At 48.2% G+C, this 20712-nt stretch overlaps 1 non-coding gene across 1 annotated transcript; it reads right to left on the minus strand.

Annotated features, from left to right (window-relative positions):
* Positions 1-19769: 19769 nt before the first annotated feature.
* Positions 19770-19842, minus strand: Trnat-ggu (transfer RNA threonine (anticodon GGU)). The gene has a single exon. It is a non-coding gene; the product is annotated as a tRNA-Thr (tRNA).
* Positions 19843-20712: the final 870 nt, after the last annotated feature.

Below are 20712 nucleotides of genomic sequence, written 5' to 3' on the forward strand. Positions count from 1 at the left end.
CAACACACAGGAGGCGATGCACACACACACACACACACAGCTTCGGTCGCTGCATTGGCTTAGCTGCAAGCTTCGTTCGGACAATCAGCGATGCTACGACGATACAGAGCTGCGTGAGGACGACGTGCTAACCACTTCACGTATTTAAAAACACAGGGGCAAAGAACTAGGTTCATCGGAAGCAAAAAATCTTTCCTCCATTATAGTGCCTGAAATATACTGGCTAGTGTGCCGAGGGCGGGCTCCAGGCGGGCGCCGGGAGCGATGTACGCGGCCGTCTGCCGCTTGGGGCGCTGCCGTGCGGGAGTGTGCGCGTTCATCCGGCCCGAGCAGATCGCGCGGTTACCTCCGAGCTGCGTAGCAGACGGCAGCGGCAGAACTTTCCATTCCCGCTTGCGACGAAAGCGAGCGAAAGCGACGGGAATTCTGTCGCGCAACCAAAATTTGTCCCGACCATTCGACAAAAACGATCGTCGCGCGACAAAGCGACGCAATTCCTGCCGCTCGCACTCGCTTTCGTCGCAAGTGCGAACGAGCCTTTATGCGCAGTCTCCGCCCCACATAAAACAAGCTCTTGCTTGTCGCCTGAGCATACGGTTGATATCTGACTACGTTACACTGTGCTTGCCAGTGTATTTAAGCGATGTCACTAGGTTTGAAACGTACGCGCTCGGCGTGCAGCTTTGTAAACGCAAGTGGTTTCACATACGCACGCTATTTTGCTGCTAATAGAGTTTTAGTACAGGGTTTGTGGCCTTTGCATACGCTAAACGCTAAATTTTTGCGTCCCGCTACGTAAACAAAGCGAGGGGAGTTTGTTTTAGTAGAGCGTCTCATCAGTTTTGCGTAGCGACACACTAATGCATACGGCGCCATCTGTCAAATGTTTTCCGAAATGTCTCGCCGGCTGATCTGCTAGCGGAGTGCCTGAGTGTTTGGACATTGTACGACTATCCAAACAAGTGCAAACAAACGCTTTCCCGTCAGTGTTGAATGCAACACATGGGTGCAGCTTGTCAGAACACGGGTTCTCGCTGATCGAGTGCAGCGTTGGTTTGCTCTTCGCCTTCGCGTTCATCGCCGCTGATAAAGCGATCCGATCCGGCGCGTTTTGTGCACGGGTTCTGTGTCGGTTGAAAATGTCTTTTTTCATATGCCGCCGGTAGTAGGAATTACAACCACCGCAAAATAACACCCGGCACCAGCGGGGCCACATCTGAGACCGCGCTTTTTGGATAAACAGTGCGCGGTGCACCAAAGGGAACGAGCGAACGATTCTCCCCACGCGGCTGCGAGTTCGCCGCCGATACCAACTGCAGCCCTGCAGCTACGTACACCGCGAAAGGGCAAGGCCAGGCCGCACACATGCGGCCAGGTCATTCGTTCGCTTTTCCAGCATGTGTCCATGGTGTCTACAGAGATGAAAAAGCCGAAAGAGCTGGCCCGTAGCAGACGGCAGTCTGTGGGAGCGCAATAGCGGAAGTACGTCACCGCTGAGGAGCGGAGCATCATGGGAGGGGAGGCCAACAGCGAAGAAACAGTTGAAAGGAGGAGGAAATACGGCGCGACGATAATTCGCAGTTTTTGATTTACGATTTCTCAGCTAATACTCATCGCTTTAACAAAATTCTTGCAGGAGGAGATTGCTAATACATTGCTTTATTTGGTTACATGTACATCCATGCATCGGCGGAAGGCATTTCAGGACCCCTTTAATGCATCCGAATCGCTACGACGCTGAATGTAAATTTTGCTCAGAAGTAGGAACACTCCGCCCCGTAATCAGGGTGTGCGACTTTAGCCTTGAGCACCCTCCTCTCTTTCCGTCAACTACCCAACAAGAGCAATGGGAGATGCTGCTGTCCAGGCCCACTCTACCTACCCAGCTTCAGCGAGTGGACAGAACACAGGCTGCGCGGACTGCATAAGGGCCCCACACTCCCCAGGGCTGCACTCTGGGCCGTTCAGAAATCTGAACAGAAGTATTTCTTCCTCCTCCTCCTCCTCCTTCTCTGCCGCAAATCTCGTCGCCTCCGTCCGCGGCGCAGAGACGGAGAAGACAGATCGTCTAACACCGGGTTGGAGCTTACTTAAATTTTATAAAAAAAGTTTCCACTCTTGTGCTACCGCAATACAACTCAACCAAACACCGTTCAAGCATCATGCATTGATTTTACCTTACCAAGAATATCTCTTTGACGTAATAAATGGTGTGGTTAAGTGTATTTCACTTTTCTCTGGTTTTACTATTTCTCTCTGGCTTTACTGGTTTTACTCACGTCGCTCTATGGAGTGACGTGAGTGAATTTAAGGGACGTCGCATGGGTAATCGTTGTGCGTGCGTTTACAGCTTTGCTTTCCAACCACATTCACGGGGTGGATTGGCGGATTTTTTTTTTTCCCTTTCCGCTTACTGGGTCTGTTTTTGTCTTTTACAGAATTGTTTGCTCCAATTGTTTCCACTTAAATCGCTTCTGTCAACGCTCTCAGTTACGTCTGTAGGTTCTCCGTTTAAGTCTAGGCCTGGCTGCCACCCAGCGTTGAGTGTGCATGTGTCCCTTGTTTCCCCTTTGTCTCCTGGTTTGCCTTCCTTAGCTGCGCGGGGCCCCCTAAAAAAGCTACCGCTCTCCCACCTACGCGCCACCCCACCTTGTTTCCTAGCCTGGGGCTGAAGTGAATTCCGTCCCACTAAAAAGCTTGCCTATATCCGATGCTGCCCACTACCCTGTTCACGTCTATCACTTCAAGCCCAAGTTCCCTGCCGCACCTCACGTCTCGCTGTTAGCAGCCAGTACTGCCCGTTCGGTGTGCACGCCCTGTTTCATCACCTCCGGCACGGTGCAGACTGCAATTTGGGGCCGTCGCCCGCAGGTCCTTTACCCCCTTCGCTATCTCCTGGCCAAGTTTTCCCTCCTCTCCCTTTAGAACATCGTTAAGCCCCGCGGCAATCGCCACAAGGTTTCTAGCTTTACTAGACAAGGCCAGCTGCCCCTTCGCTGCAGTCATCACCATCTGCATCGTTTGACCTGGGAAACACCCCACCTTCACACGCTTATCTCCCTTTACCCTTTCCACTATGGCAGCGCTGCTCCCCTTTATGTTAGAGTCACCCGCAATGATTACCACGCCATCATCTGCCACGTGCGACTCTTTACTGGTACCCGGCTTATCGACTGGTTTTGCTGTCCTATCTTGCAGCACGTGGGAGTAGCTGTTGCCTTTCGTTGCTTCCACCCCCGGTGTCACCTCGGTGCATGCCTCCGCTTCGCTGGATGGGCCGAGGTGTTCGTCATTTGTTGGCGAAATGATGCTCCTTTCTAGCTTCCTCTCAGCTGCTTCTAACTTTCCCTCAACGGCCCTCCGTTCATCGCGTTCGTTACTTAGCGCTGCCTCCAGTTCTGCAACCCGCTTAGCTAACCCCAAGTTATCCGCTTCTACGCGCTCTAGCCGCGACACCACTACGCATAACCGACACGTACCTGCCCCTTCGTCTGCCTCGCCGCCATCGCGCTGAAACTCTTCTGGGTCTACCTGCCGCGGACAGCTACCACACTGTACCAGCTCGGCTGAAAAACCCGACACAACGAGAAAGGACCGCGCAGGTAAATAGTTAGCTTCCGCTGTCCTCCGCTGTCTCGGCCGTTTCGCTGTCCTTCACTGTAGAAACACGAGAAACACGCTGTTGTCGGGACACCAGAAAAGCACGTCCGAACAGGCCGACTGCGCACTGCGCACCTTAACGACGTGCAGCGCCGCCTCAAATACGGTACAAATACGGTACAACCGCCGCCTTACGGGGCTCGTTGCAATCATGCGCACTTGTTTCAGCCACTTTTATTGCCTGTTTCTCACGCCTGCGGACAGCCTCAACGACTGTCACAACCTCGGTGGAACGGGAAGGGTTTCAGTTCTTGAGCCCGTTTTAATAAAGTAGTATAGTCTGACCGTCTCATCCGAGAGACCTGCGCCCCCCCCCCCCCCAGCACTCTGCACGGAAAGGACACAGGGCTTCTTGAGAGCATTGCTGAAGCACAACGTTGCTACTGAGCGTTTCACCAGTGTGGTGTGTGCAGAGCTAAATGGCAAGTGGGGCTTCTGACTGCACTGTGCGTAACTCCAGCAAACCTGGTTGTTCGAAAACATGAGGCTCATGTCCAAGAACTTCAGAGCGTTACCTTCCGGTACTTCGTGAGTTATCTGAAGGGTCTTCGGAAAAAGCGCGAAAAACTACTACACGTAGAAAAGAACACAGGACGGCGCGCTGGACGGCGCAGAGAAGCGCGCCGTCCTGTGTTCTTTTCTACGTGCAGTCGTTTCTCGCGCTGTTATCCAAGATGTATCACCAACTCGTCCAACTTTCCTTGTTGTTATCTGAAGGGGTTTCAGGCAATCTTCGAACACTGTCAGTGTTCACTGCACATCATTCTCAAAGCTAGACGCACCCCTACGAAGGAGAACCTAAAAATCATCCACGAAGCTGTACTTTGACGAAATTTGTTGACATCAATCTAACCGCCAGAACCAGGTCGACCTAGCCCAGAAAAATATCGCCCAGCACTGGAGCAACACAAGACCCTTTTGAAGCAACACAAGACACCCTTTTTAAAGCAAAGCTTTTTACCTCTACCCCCCAAGGGTTCTTTCGCGACCGTTGGTGTCAACAGAAAACTCCCGCGAACAAATAAAAGAATTTACTGGCACCGCCAGGAATCGAACCTGGAACAAACAGAGTAGCAAAGCCAGAGCCCGTTGTCTTACCGATTTAGCTACGAGCCCACACGGAGTCGGGGAAGACAGGTGGTGCACTCACCAACCACATCTACAGGTTGTGTGTGTGCATCCTCTTCTTGTCCTGCGTTCTGCTCGCTGGTTTCCCCTTTTCTGAACATTATGAACCAACTAGCCCAGCAATTCACTCTCTTAAACAGGTTACCCATGCATTCTCGCTGAAGGTCACGTAAGAGGGATTAAAGGAAGCTCACACAAAACCATGGCATCTCACTTCTAATACGCCAATGTGCTAACGCCTGTGGCTTCCAGTGTTTACGTAAGAGATCTCAGCTCCTTGCGTCCGCCATCGCGCCAAACGACACTTCAAGGAACACATTCAAATACTCCTTGATGGCCACGCTATCACTCCAAGCCCCTGCATCAAGATCCTGGGCCTACATCTCCAGGCCAACACCAAGACTGACGTATCATTGCAGCGCATCAAACACAGCATGAATCAAATCATACACATAATCAGGCGAGTTGCTACCAAGAGGCGAGGCCTCGAGGAATCCGATACCTTTCGATTCATTCAAACGTTTCTTCTCGCGAATCGCTTACATCAATACCCCGGTCTTCTTCTAGGCAAGGAGGACATAAATATGCTTTGTATAATTGAAGTTTATTGAAGAGTAAGCATACATATCAATGAACAGATAAGCAGAGTAAAATTATTAGAAAGGCGGTTGAGTGCATCCACAGAGAGGCTGCTTAGCACGGGGCTTTATACATGCTCGAAGAGCTGATAGAGGGCCATATTTCCATCGAGAAGCTCCAAATGAGCAGAACTGCGGCGGGTCGCCCCATCCTTCACCAGATTTACTTGGCACCACAGAACGTCACTCCGCTTGATGTACTCCTGGACTTTTGGCCACAAGAACTAAAGATGCTCCCTTTGCTTATAGAAATATGGACTCCTCACACGACGAAGGTCGCCGACAAGCACGGGCTCTCGCGCTCAACACCACCCTTGGTGGTTATCACGCAGTTATCGACACAGACGCCTCCCAATATCGCGGGCCGTCATCGTGGCTACCTCCAGAACCAGCCTCCATGCTTGTGCCTCACTCAAAGCCGAAGACATGACGGCAGCAGAAGAGGCAGCCATTGCGTTGGCTCTCACTCAACCAGGGGTTCGTAAGGTAGTCACCAATTCCCAACAAGCCTACCGGAATTACCAGTCGGGTTTGGTGTCCCGAGCCGCACTGCGTGGGCTAAACACGACTGACCACCCCCCCAAATGGTTCCATTCAGCTCACCTGGACACCCGCTCACGCTTCCATGGAGGGCAACGAATACGCCCTCCAAGCCGGCATTTTACCCCCCCCCCCCGTGCTATGGAGCTGCACGAGGACAGTCACCCGCTTGTCCCGTTGAGGGACATAACCCAGCATTGTCGCCTTCTGAGACAGACCCTAGCTTCGCCTTACCCTGACCTTTCCATAGTACAACAAACTACCTTACGGCTCATACACTCCGGCTCCCTCCCACACCCGACGCGTCTTCCTTTATTGCACCCGACTAGCTACGACGCTGAACCTAAATGTTCCTCAGAAGTAGGAACACTCGGCCACATAATCGGGGTGTGCGACGTTAGCTCTGAGCATCCTCCTCTCTTTCCGTCAACCACCCAACAAGAACGATGGGAGATGCTGCTGTCCAGCCCCTCTCTGCTTACCCAGCTTCAGCTGGTGGGCAGAGCACAGGCGGCGCGGGCTGTATATGGGCTGCAGGGAAGAAGGAACCATGAAACATGGTTAAGTAGCGCTGTAAGGACGGGACAAAAGTAGAGACCACACCTAGCGCTAGACATCAACTAAATTTTTACTACACGTATCGAAATATATATACAGGAGCGCGCATGCGTGAACATGCTCAAAATACAAAGAATAATAATGACAGGGTCAAGTGGTGCATTCCGTTACACACGTGGCAAGTTCGCATTCAGATACTCTGTTTCTTTTTTTGACAAAATAATAGATGCCGTGCTTCACCGCCTCGCAAAGCAAAGAGGCCTGTGGTCCTCCCCTACGTGCACAATTTCTCCCACCAGCTTAAAAAGGTTGCGGGCAAATGTGGTGCCGACGTTTTGTTCTCCGCCCCCTATGAACTAGCACGAATGTGCTCCGCTGTGGATGGAGAGAAAAAGGGCAACCTCTGTGCTAAGAGGCATCCGACGCAGTTTGTTGGTTGCAAACAAGGTGTTGTGTACGAAGTGCCTCTATCCTGTGGAAAATGCTATATCGGGCAGACTGGTAGGTGCATTAACGACAGGCTCCGGGAGCACCGTACAGCTGTTCAAGCGCTCGCTGAGGGGGGCCATTTAACTGACCATTGCCGCCGCTGCTGGTGCGTTCAACAATGTGTTCCACTTTACGAGAAGACACAAATATTGCGTTGTTTTACGGACCAAGCCAGCCGTGAATTGTTTGAGGCGTGGCGCATCATGAAAGGCGGTGATAAGTGTGTAAGCACAGCATCTATTAGTTTGTCAAAAAAAAGAAATAGAGTATCTGAATGCGAACTTGCCACGTGTGTAACGGAATCCACCACTTGACCCTGTCATGATTTTTCTTTGTATTTTGAGCATGTTCACGCATGCGCGCTTGTGTATATATATTTCGATACGTGTAGTAAAAACTCAGTTGATGTCTAGCGCTAGTCCTGTGTGGTCTCTACTCTTGTCCCGTCCCTACCGCACTACTTAACCATGTTTCACAGTTCGAACCAACTAGCCCACATTTACGCATTGATAAGAAGGAACCACTCCACAGGGCCGCACTCTGGGCCGTTCAGAAATCTGAATAGAAGTATTTCCTCCTTCTTCTCCTCCTCCTGCTCCTCCTTCGTCTTTTCCGCCGATCTCGTCGCCTCCGCGGTGATGGCAGAAACGGAGAAATGAGATAGTCTAACCGGGTTTTAGATTTATTTTATAAAAAAAGAATTTCCACTCATGTGCTACACCAATACAACTCAACTAACCACTGTTCATGCATCATTCATTAATTTAACCTTACCAAGAATATCTCTTTGAAGTAATAGAGGGTGTGGTTTAAGTGCATTTCACTTATCTCTGGTTTCACTATTTGTAGAGCCACGTACGCGAGTGAATTGAAGTGACGTCGCATGGGTAATCGTTATGGGTGCCAGCTTTAATTTCCAATCACATTCACAGGGTGGATTGGCGCTTTTTTTGTGTGAATGTTTTGCCGTTCCAGGAAACATAGGTGGACTGCAGATACATCGACAACAGGGTCGAGAAACCCTTGCATTGGTACTCCACTTTCATTTTGAAAGGCTATTACACCATACTCAAAAATGCATTCTTCGACACATTCCAGGACCCCGTCATGTGGCAGGGAGTAATAAAGGTCTTTGATGTCTACAGAAAAACATTAAATATACAGTGGTAGCGCTGTGTCAAGAAGTCCATAAAATTCAATAAAATTCAGTTGAAAGTAGCGCTTGTCCTTTTCTTCGGTGTCCGTGTGTTTTTGAGCGCTTAAGGTAAACGTTCTATGTCTGAGTGTAACTGGAATAGAAAGGTGCCACAGGCAGGAAGTAATCGCCCTAACAAAATCAGGCCGCTAATTAATAAATTGATTGACTTCTAACAGAAGCTATAGATACTTAAAAACTGCCGCAAACTTAAAGGTTCTACTTTATATGTTACTGAAGACTACTCTTTGAACGTCCGTCAAACAAGAAAAAATTTCCGCCAATCCAACCTGTGAATGTGGTTGTAAAGCAAAGCTGTAAACGGCACCCACAATGATTAACCACGCGACGTCATTTAAATTCACTCTCGTCGCTCTACAAATAGTGAAACCAGATAAAAGTGAAATGCTCTTAACCACACCCTCTATTACTTCAGAGATATAGATATTCTGGTAAGGTTAACTTAATGCATGATGCATGAACGGTGGTTGGTTAAGTTGTATTAGTGTAGCACGTGAGTGTAAACTGTTTTTATAAAATAAAGCTCAAACCCTGTGTTAGACGCTTTCACTTATCCGTCGTTGCCATCGCGGACAGAGGCGACAAGATCGGTGGCAGAGACGGAGGAGAACGAGGAGGAGGAGCAGGGAATACTTCTATACAGATTTCTGAGTGGCCCCGAGTGCGGCTAAGGGGAGTGGTTCCTTCACGGTAGCCCATATTCAGTCCGCGTTGCCTGTGCTCTGTCCACCAGCTGCAGCTGGGTAGGCAGAGAGGTGGTGGACAGCAGCATCCCCCATTGCTCTTCTTCGGTAGTTGACGGAAAGAGAGGAGGGTGCTCAGGGCTAACGCCGCACACCCCGATTATGTGGCACAGTGTTCCTACTTCTGAGAAAAATTTAGATTCAGCGCCGCAGCGATTCGGGTGCATTAAGTGAAGACGTGTCGGCTGCGGGAAGAAGCCGAATTGTACGAGCCGTAGGGTAGTTTGTTGGTGAATGGAAAGGCCAGGGTAAGGCGAAGGGAGGGTTTGTCTCAGAAGGCGATAATTGTGGGTGATGTCCCTGAGCGAGACAAGCGAGCGACTGTCCTCGTGCAGCTCCATTGCACGGGGGGTAAACGTGCAGGATTGGTAGGCGTATTCGTTGCCCTCCATGGAAGCGTAAGCGGGTGTCCAGATGAGCTGAACAGAAGCATTTGGGGAGTGGGTTTTTAGCACACGCAGTGCAGGTCGGGTAGGCTTGTTGGGAATCGGTGACTCTCATGAACCCCTGGTTGAGTAAGAGCCAAGGTGGCGGCTGCCTCTTCTGCTGCCATCATGTCTTTGGTCTTGAGTGAGGCACAAGCAAGGACGCTGGTTCTGGATGTAGCCACAGTGATGGCGCACTGCTTCCCTCGATGTTGGGAGGCGTCTGTGTAGATAACTGCGTGATCCCAACCGAGGGTAGTGTTGAGCGCTTCAGCCCGCGCTTGTCGGCGACCGTCGTCGTGTGAGTGAGTGAGTAAGTGTGAGAGGGAAAGAGGTTCCCAGCCTGCACCACATATTCATATTTGTAAGTAAAGTGCGCATCTTTAGTTCTTGTCGCCAAAAGTCCAGGAGGACATCAAACGGAGTGAAATTCTGCGCTGCGCAGCCAATATGGTGAAGGATGTGGTGACCCGCCAGAGTTCTGCTTATTCGGAGATTCTGGATAGAAAGATGGCCTTCAATCAGCTCTTCCACCGTGTTGTAGAGCCTCGTGTAGCAGCCTCTCTGTGGACGCACTCATGGAAAGACCAATGGCTTGCTCAACCGCATTTTTAATCAGTATATAAAGCATCTTTACGTCCTCCTGGCCAAGAAGACATGGGGTGGATGTAAGTGATTCTCGAGAGGACCATAGCATGAACTAATCGAAAGGTGTGGGATTCCTTGATTTGATTCATGCTGTGTTTGAGGCGCTGCAATGATACGTCAGTCTTGGTGTTGGCCTGTAGATGTAGACCCAGGATCTTGAGGCAGGGGCTTGGAGTGATGGCCTGGCCATCAAGGAGTATTTGAATGTGTTCCTTGGAGTGTGGTTTGGCATGAGAGCGGACGACAAGGAGCTGAGATTTTTTACGTCAACACTGGAACCCATAGGCACATTGCCGTACTAAAAGTGAGATGCCATGGGTTGGTGGGAGCTTCCTTTGATCGCTATCGCGTGGCATTCAGCGAGAATGCAGGGGCTAAACCCGTAGATGTGCTTGTTGAGTGGACCACTTGTCTTCCACGTCTTCGCGTGGTGTCGTATAGCCAAATCGGTGAGACAACGGGCTCTGGCTTTGTTACTCTGTTCCAGGTTCGATTCCTGGCGGTGCCAGTAAATTTTTTATTTGTTCGCGGGAGTTTTCAGTTGACACCAACGGTCGTGAAAAAACCCTTGGGGGGTAGAGGTAAAAAGCTTTGCTTTAAAAAAGTGATGGGACAGTAAAGCTAGCCACAGGGAACAAAGCGAGGGTGCCAAACTAGTATTCTCGGAACAGCGCAAAGGGACGATGACGAGGCGTAGAGGGGACAACAGTGCAGTAGTCCTCGTCCCTTTGCGCTGTTCTGAGAATGCCATACCAACACGCCCAAGCTGATACCTTAGCCAAAGCCAAACTAGTGGTTGATAAGGTTTTGGTGGGAAAAAAGCTTTATGCTTGCAATGATCAAACTAACAATAGAGTCCTTGTTCCGAAGCATGCCCAGACGTGACCTCAAGGGCACGGCGATTCCCTGAAGCTGATAAATGTTAATTGCCCGACTGTCGTAAAAAAGGACTGGATATCGAACACTTGATAGCAATGCATGCCCCGGACGTTATAGCACTCACAGAAATTCGGCTCCATGAGAAAACTAAAGCCCTTCCACTCAATGTGAAAGCTGTCGGAAGTGCAGAGCAGTGATTCGCCATAACGGGCTGTAGCGCCGATCTCCCCTCACTGTTACCACGAAATGCAAATCCAATTTCCCGCCTTCGCAGGGCTCGCGCGCCCCCTGCCTGAAACTGCGTCGGCGGGAGTTCTGTTCTTTTTTCGCTTTTCTCCCCGCACGTGCCGGCGTTGCACAGCCACATTTTGCGTTTAATATCGTAAAAACCAAACGAACGGGAGTCCTTAACCCAACGAACGCGTGCGCTACCGGTTCATTACGTATATTTTTCCACAAATGTACCAATAGCTTTCTTTGCGCTTAACAACGGGAAGATGTATGACAAGCGCCAGCGTTTCACGAGTTTCGAACGCTTATTACTATATAAGCCACTTGGCTTTGGAAGCCTCTGGGTTACGCCGCGAGCAACAGCGTTACCCCGGGACATTTAAGGTCCCTGAAATTACTAAGGTAGCGCCATCTTTAGATCTCGCCTCCGTTCGCCCTCGCCCGCGCTCCTTTCCTCCTTCGTTTTTTGCCATTTTCTTTTTTACCGGTGAACGCCGCGCGCCATTGGACAACGGCCAGTGACGTAGTACCTCGTCCCCGCGTTGTTTGTTTTTTCTTCTCTTCGCCGCCACTGTTCATTTAAATTCGCGATTTTAGACTCAGCTGCTTCGGAGCAGGCCTTATCGAAGCCGCCAGCGTATAACAACCGATAACAACCGAAGATTCAGCTGCTCCTTTCAAACAAGTGTTGCGTCGGCGTCGCTTTATGTAGCTTCGCGATTCCGAGTTGTTGTGCTTTCGGCTACTCGAATATGGTCAGTGCAGTCACGGCCAGCTCGGCTGTAGCAAACTGTAACTTATCAAAGCCCACACATGAATCAATGTTAACTGTACAGTATAAGAAGGATTCACAATTGCGCTTGTTAGCGCGCTTCTGGCCTTGGAACACGGTAGTTATTATAGAACTGGGCACTACAGCTAATTGTAAGCTGAGCGCATTCTTTAACTGCGCGTTCTTTTTGCCAGCCTTTTCCAGATATGCCCGACAGAGCCTTACTCTAAGTAATTGTGAACGCCAATCGCACGAACATTGCTTTGCCATGGACGCACTGCCAAAAGTACAGCCGTCATGGGCGAGGCCAACGAGGAGACGCGAGAACGTTGACCCTGACAGCAGCCTATAATGACGTGAAGGTGACATATATTTTGCAACAGCGTCAAAGCAGCGGAAAGTGCACGGAATGAAGGTGGCATGAATGTCAGTAGCTAAAGCGGGACGCATACTGAGCGCTGCCTAATGATCTACAACTAACGCAACAAACGCGAACGCAAAAAAGCCAGCGCAGCGCTCGAACTTCCGCGAACCATGCGAAAGCCCTCTGTGCAGCGCTTGCATGACCACAACTTAATCACGCAAATGCAAGAACGGAATTACTGTAACAGAGCACTTTGAAACGTCTACGTTCGATCCTTTCGCGTTCACGAACAATCCTGAGCGTGCCGCACACGTAAACAAACAGCGCGCTGTCCGTATGCGCCCGCGGAATCCACTCCGCAAATATCGCCTTCTATACAAAAATATACAACAAAACAGCCTCACTTCATGCGTGTTGGTAAAACGGGGTTCTAGAAATACTATTAATGCTACCAAAGAGCGATTGCGGCGCGAAAACAAAAGCAGACTGCAAGAAAAAAAACTCCCACCTCCCCTCGCGGCAACCCCTGTGTAGATGCGACGCATAGGCGGAGCGGCGAAGGGACCGCGTTTTATAGCGCCCATAACATTGAGGGGACTGCGTAAGCCGGTCCCAGTCGATGACGACGTTGGCGTACTTGTAAAGCGGCGTGGACTCTAGGTGTTTGAGCCAAGCGTGGATGTTGCTTCTCCGGAAAACGGCACACCCGTTATATGCGCAGCGCGCCCGAAGGAGAGGAAACCGCGGAAGAGAGAGTACTGCACGTGCGCCGGCCCCAGCGCGTCTGCCGCGGCTATGACGCAACGTGCCGCGGCTATGACGCAACACAATCCAACACAATACACTTTAATCCAATCCAATCCAAATCCAAGCCAAGCCAAGCCAATCCAATCCAGTCGAATCCAACCCAATGACCCTCGCGAGAGAGTGTTCGCTATCGGAGAGGAGAGGGGGTGAGCGGCGGAGAGCGCAGCTGGCGCGGCGAGGAGAATGGGGGAGGGGTGGACAACGCCGACGACGACGATGACGACGACGACAACGACGACGACGCCGGAGGGACAAGGCGAGTGAATGAGATGCTCTGCATCTAAAACTGCAGCGAGCGGCCCGAAGTGTTGCGAGGGCGTCTGCTCTGAGGAAGCCAACAAAAATGGCGGCCCCGCCGCGGAGTGAAAGGGACCGCGGCGCCGCGGGTGAGGGGAGAGAAAAAAGAGGAGGGCAGGGGAGAAGTAGGGAGCAGTTGGCGCTACCTTAGTACTTTTAGGGACCTTAGGGACATTGCCTTAGTGTTCTATTAAGTGCACGCTCGCCTTGTAGTCCTAGCTCGCTCCCTCGAAGGCGGCGTTCCGGGGTAACGCTGTTGTTCGCGGCGTACCCCAGAGGTTTCGAAAGCCAAGCGGTTTATATTGTCATAAGCGTTCGAAACTCCTGAAACGCTGGCGCTTGTCATACATCTTCCCGTTGCTTAGCGCAAAGAAAACATTTGAGGGAAAACATACGTAATTAACCGGCAGCGCCCGCGTTCCTTAAGGTAAGGACGCCCGTTGGGTTGGTTTGGCAGTCCAACGCCGTCACGTGCGGGGAGAAAAGCACAAAGAGAACAGAACTCCCACTGGCGCAGTTTCAGGCAGGGGGCGCGCGAGCACTGCGAAGGCGGGAAATTGGAATTGCACTTCGTGGTAACAGTGAGCGGAGAACGGTGCTACAGCCCGTTATAGCGAATCACTGCTCTGCTCTTCCAACAGCTTCACATTGAGTGGAACGGCTTTAATTTATACTTGGGTCGAGTGAGCGAGCTAGGACGACAAGGCGAGCGCCTAAAGTGCTCTGCACTTACTAGTGTTTTTTACAATTAATTTGTGCCGCCAGCGTACCATGCGTAGAGATGAGACCGTGATTTGAAGGGTGGGGGCGTCGCCCTTAAGGAAAACTTGAAGGTAATGCGAATGCGGGATGCTGCAGGTGTTGAGGCGCTATTCCGTAAATTGTTTTGTGAAAGCCTCTGCCTAGTAACTGGAGTTGTTTAAATGTAAACAACTCCACCGGGGGCTGATCTTACGGTGTTAGAAAGCCTCAATTGCCACAATACTTTAATAAAATCCCGTACTACAAAACTTATTTTATGTGGTGATTTCAACTTACCCACAATCAATTGGTCTTCTTTCACCGCCGGTAGCAAAAAAACTAATAATAATGAAGAGCTCATTGATATTGCCTTTCGTTTCGATTTAACACAGCTGGTAAAAGACTATACTCGGGTACAGGGCAATAGCAAGTCTATTCTTCACGTTGTGTATGTTCAGAACAATATGCCAGGTGAAATTGATTACGAAGTAGTAGACGGAATCTAAGGTCATAGTGCCGTTCTAGTACATTTAAGCTCGATTAAGGCCAAGAAGGTTGTTACATCCACTCGTGTACCTGTTTTCTCGTTAGCAGACAGTGTTTCAATTTTGGATAAATTAGAGCTAGCGCATGATGAATTTTCTTCTAGGGCTAACTTGTGCGACGTCAACACACCATAGTTAATGTTCAAGAACACCGTCTATGCATGTATTCAGCTGCTTGTCCCATTTATGCAAGCCATGGATTACAAGGGAAATTATTCACCTCAAAAGGAAACTCAACCGGCTTAGGAAAGCACGTAAAAATGCTGTTCACAGAAACTTGAACGATGAAATTCCTTTTCTGTCGCGTCACCTTAAGGATAAAATGAAAATCCAAAGCACAACTTTTACGACGTTCGCTTGAGCAGCATGATAAATGAATTGCCTGTCGCTTCTGGTGCTTTATGTAAAGTTTGAAATTGATATTTGACATTTGACAAGTTCAATTTTGACAAGTTTATTTAATTTTGAAGTTGCGGTGTCTCAGTGGCTAAGGCGTTGCGCTGCTGAGCACGAGGTCGCGGGTTCGATTCCCGGCCGCGGTGGCCGCTTTTCTGATGGAGGCGAAAAGCAAAAATGCCCGTGTGTACGAGATTTCGGCGCACGTTAAAGATCCCCAGGTGGTCAAAATTAATCCGGAGCCCTCCACTACGGCGCGCCTCATCGCCTGCGTTGCGTCGGCGCGTTAAACCCCACAATCAATCAATCAAATCAATCAATTAATTTTGAAGTTCAAGTTTGACAAAACTGACAGTTTTGTCACCAATACCGTTTGTACTCTTGATGCCAGTGAAATCGTTAATGCTTTCAACGACCATTTCCAGTCAGTCCTTACAGACGATAACGTAAGGCCAGCGTTTGATAAATATAAAGGGATACCCCCAATTGAAGACCTGCAAATTTCCGAGGCTGTAATTTTTTATTTGCTCTTGAATTTGAATATACGGAAATCCCCGGGTGCTGACCAAATGATAAATGCTTTCTTAAAAAGGTATGCCGAGTGTTCCTCTAAATTTCTGGCTATTATATTTAATGCGTCACTGTCCATGGGTACATTGCCGAACGACTGCACGTAGTCGGTGATAAAACCATACGCAAGCAAGGTAACGAACAGAATATTCCGAATTATCGCCTGATAGCTCTGACGAGCACTTGCTGCAAACTGCTAGAGCACGTCATTCACAAGCACATCAGCCTTTTCCTGTATACCCATTCAATTCTGTCTCACACCCAGCACGGCTTCCGGCGTGGTTTTTCCAGAATAGCCCAACTTTTTTGAAACTACCCATGATTTCGCTGCAGCCATAAAAGAACGATCTTAAGGGGACGCAATTTTTCTGGATTTAGCGAAGGCTTTCGATAAGATCTCCCATGCAAATTTGCTGAGTCAACTCACGGATCTTCTAAAAATTTCAAGGTCTGTAATTGGAATAGTTCTTTTGTCACGGGGCGTAAGCAATATCTATTACACAAAGAAACTACTTCCGAAGTTTTGAATATGTGCTTCTGAAGTTTTGAATACGTACCACAAGGTTCAGTACTGGGCCCGTTACTATTCCTGATCTTTATAAATGATGTTATAGACAAATGTGACGTGAAAATAAGACTATATGCAGATGACTGTGGTATATACTCCGTAATTAAGTCCCCCCGCGATGAACTAAAATTTAACACCGACCTAGATAAAATAATGCAATGGTGCAGTACCTGGAAGAGGCCCATAAATTATAGGAAAATTGCTATTCTGTCTGTTACTAACAAAAAGCACCCTCTTCTTTTTAACTACCCCGCGGATGGTTGTACATTAACACGGGTCAAAGAGATGAATTCAAATAATCGGACTTATCATATCCGATGACCTCCATTGGGACAAACATATTAATAATAGATCCAGCGAAGCAATGTCGACACTTTACTATTTAAAATGTTCTTTACGCAATGCTTCAAGTGACACTAAGTCCTGGCATATAAAACCCTTATTCTACCAATTCTGAACTGCGCAAATATTATCTGGGATCCCTACACTGCTGTTAATCTTCGCAATGTAGAAAGGGTACCAAATAAGGAATTCAGGTTCATCTTCAACAGCTATGGAATAATATCAGTTTCTCAGTTAGTTGCCAGAGCAGGCTGAAAACAAATTTCAGCCCCAAATTGTATTTGTCTATTGGTTTTCATGTTTAATCTGGTTAACAGGAGGCTCCACAGCAGAACATCTGATTACGTTGAGTTTTCCTCGGGGTACGCCACAGGGCAACGACACGCGTTCAGTTCAGTACCATTTAAGAACCGAAACAATGTGTTTAAATACTCCTTTAATCCTTGGACCATAATAGACGGGAATGACCTAAAGGCACACGTGGTTACAGAAGACGACATTGAAAGATTCCAGATTCATCTTCAAATTTGAAATTGCTGTTGTCAAAGTGTATCATCAGTGCTTCAACTTTTTTTCTATTGGTTAGTAGATGACTGTGCACACATACCTTTCTTAAGAAATCTCAAATCTTGCTTCGAATACCTGTTCCTCACGTTGTGTGATGAACTGCCTTTTAGTTAAATCTCGAGGCAGAGCTCGGGAGATGGCTGTATTGTTTGCACTCAAGTACTCTGATGTTGTTTCGATGTTTTCTCATCCAAACGTGTACACATGTATATATATATATATATATATATATATCAGTGTGTCGAACCGAAAAAAATACCGGTTCGGTTACGGTTCTGGTTCAGGCGAAATCATTTATTCCGGTTCAGTTCCGGTTCGACAAAATCACGTACCGAACTGGTTCGCGAACTGGTTCGGGAGCTTGAACCGGTTCGCGCACCGGTTCGATTAGTTGAATTATCACAGGAATTAGAAAATCATTTTAGTAGTTTAAAACGACAGTCAAATCAAAATACAAACAAAATTTCAAAATACTGCTGTTCCCAAAGGGCAGTGGCGCAATTGCAAGCAAACTTTAAACAATTACGAGGTATTAGAAAAACAATATAGTGGCGACGATTTACCACCTACTTTCTTGCCCAGACTTTATGTTGGCCTAGCGACTGTTCATAAAGCCACCGCCAAGCCACTGCCCTTCCTCTTTTTGTTGAAATCGCAATCGTCGCTGTGGAATCGCCCATCACGCTAACCTTGAAGCCTTAAATTTAGGCCTGCGTACTGGCGCGGTCAAATACCAGCGCTTCATACCAATGGCGCACATTTTTTATATTTGTAACAAAACAGAAAAATCCTACAACAGGCACATAAATACTATTAATTTAGATTATTTGGTCACCCTGAATAGTTTTTTAGCTGTCACCTTATTGAATGTGTTAGCCACACTTTTCTTAAAAGCAAGCTTTAGTTAGCGCTCAGTCACTGCATTATTGCTCTGACCACTGCAATTCCTTTTGCGATAGCTATACCGGATGTGTGCATTACAAGCAGCATGTCACCGTACCGCCTGACCCCCGGCCAGGGAGCCCCCCGGCCAGGGAGCCCCCCGGCCATCGTTCCGTGTGCTACATTGCGGAATCTTATAACAGATTATGCTGTTACAAAATGAAATGGAAATTTGACGCGTGGAGCATGATATGGGGCTTTTTGGGGTAGACGCTCTTTAATTCGTCCACAGCAGTACTCCCCTCCGGAACGAGTAGCAGTAGAAGTAATGTAGCGAGTAGGGCAGTCAGTACAAAGGCACCTTCGAAATAAAGCAGATCTGAGACAAAACTGCAGAACAAGCAGAAAAGATGATCGCTGGGCGAATGGGACAGTGTGAGGTACCGGTCTGCCTTTCTAAACGTGTCATCTGCTCTATTACTGTTTCTGCTCCCAAGGCAAGGTCGAAGGCTGCAGTTTCTTGCCAAGGCATTAAGTGCGCACCTTAACAGTTTTCCCTGACAAATCTGTTGTTATTTGTATCTGTAAAAAACGGAACTTGTCCACTGTACTGTCCACAAAAACTGACCACTGAACTCACTTTCTTCGCATTGATGACACGTTTGGCCGTGGAAGGCAGGGCAAAGAAAAGTGTAGAGCAATATCCACGTTTTGGTGCTTTTTTACTTATTCGGTTTTACTTACTTTTTGCGTTGTATATATTAAAACAACGTGATTCGCCTTTTTTTTCCTGTTGTTTTCTGTGTAAACACATTAAAAAAAACTGGAGCATTTGATCGATGCCCCGTGCTAATCTCTGCTTCAAGGCGCAGCTTATGTTGCAGGCCGGCAGACTTATTTTAACCAGTTTGTGATATTAAACGGGAATCAAAATCTCGATACACAGACGTTCTCGATTTCCATCTACTTCAGAAAAACGGTCGTGGGGAAGGAAGATCGAGGCCACTTGTGGTCAGCAGCAAACAGCTTAGCCACTGAGCAGCTCCTGCAGTCACACTTGTCAAATACTAACAATTTGCAGGTGTCGGACCTTTTAAACAAATTATGAAATGCAAAAAGTTTGCACACATCGGGTGTGGGCTTTCGCTGTTGCGCAGTGGAGCACTCCTGCAGCCTGATTGCTACAAAAAAGTCGCAGCTACGGTAGGGCAACGTCGTTTTATATCCCCTGCAAGCTTCCGAGAATGACATTTCGTTTGGCCAGCTTGCACTACGCTCGCGCTTCCAGCAGCAACAGACCATTGCTACATTGGTGCTCATTCATTTCCCCTGTGGTTACTTAGAGCAGGATAGTGTTCAAATGTCTGGAGGAAAAAGTGCGCGAGCGGGTACGAAGTTGATGGTACGTGAAAGGAAAAAGGCTGAATTGCATTGACTGTGCAATATCAACAACGGAGGGTCGAACCCTTCCTGCATGAACAGGTAACCGCTATTTCTGTTTTCGGTTCAGTTCCGGTTCGGGTTCAGCGTGTTCAAAAAATAACGGTTCGGGTTCGGGTTCAGTTCCGGCAAAAATAGCGGCTCAGTTGTGGTTTTCGGTTCGGTTCGGCACCCTGATATATATATATATATATATATATATATATAACACAGAAATAAGGGTTGGCAGTCGAGAAAACCTCGGAAAGCAAAGGGGAGGATGTGGTAGATCATTGAAACAGATTAAGAATTTGGAAAGAAAGAAAGAAAGTGAAGAAAAAATGCCCGCCAGGTGGGATTCGAACCCACGACCTCCAGAATACCGGTCTGGTGCGATAACCACTACGCTACCGGCGGGGCGATTTTCCCATTCACTTTCTGGGGTATTTATGTTAGGTATGTTTGTTTCCTGTGCTTGGGGGTGGTAGCCAGCGCCATTCGGACTAATCGGGGTGAAGGGGACCTTCTTTTTAACCCCCGGGTCGTGACTCGAGTGTCTACGACATGTCCAGAGTGGTCGACCAGCTTTGAACCCTCTTAAGCTCCCTTTGGCAACAAGACTGCCAGAACAGAGGCCCTCGCTATGCATGTAGCGAATCAGAATAGGAAATGAGGGGCTCGTTGAAAATAACACAGAAATAAGGGTATATATATATATATATATATATATATATTGTAAGGGGGATTATACCTGGGGACCGGCAAGACGCTTGGAAAGAGGCAGAGACCAGAGACGGGTAAGGCAGCGCAGACCGATGTCTCGGTGCGTTCTCTTAGAGCGAGCCACGCGATGCTGACCGTGCCTCTTCTTCTCTCGCGCAGCACCTTGCACCTGCCATCATTATGCGGCCCATAGTAGGCCTTCCTCCGGTACATACCCCGTCGGTTGTACAGGGGAGATTGGCGCACACTAACCGCAAGGTATGTCGTCGTGTCGGAGACTACTATTTCCAGTACAATATATATATATATATTGATTGCGAGAAGGGCTGTCTTTGGTTGCCGTACCAAATAGTAAAAAATGGGTATAGCTTCTAACAAAACTGTATATATATATATATATATATATATATATATATATATATATATATATATATATATATATATATATATATATATATTAACCATAATAACCACTCTGCTACAACCATTTTCTTTAGGGTTAACAGTATTACTAAATAAATAAATTAATTACATAATTAATCAAGAACTTGGTGTCAGGTTTGA

This window comes from Haemaphysalis longicornis, unplaced genomic scaffold (genome assembly GCF_048455015.1).
Source record: "Haemaphysalis longicornis isolate Haplotype H1 unplaced genomic scaffold, Haemaphysalis longicornis Haplotype H1 scaffold_2, whole genome shotgun sequence".
NCBI lineage: Eukaryota > Metazoa > Arthropoda > Arachnida > Ixodida > Ixodidae > Haemaphysalis > Haemaphysalis longicornis.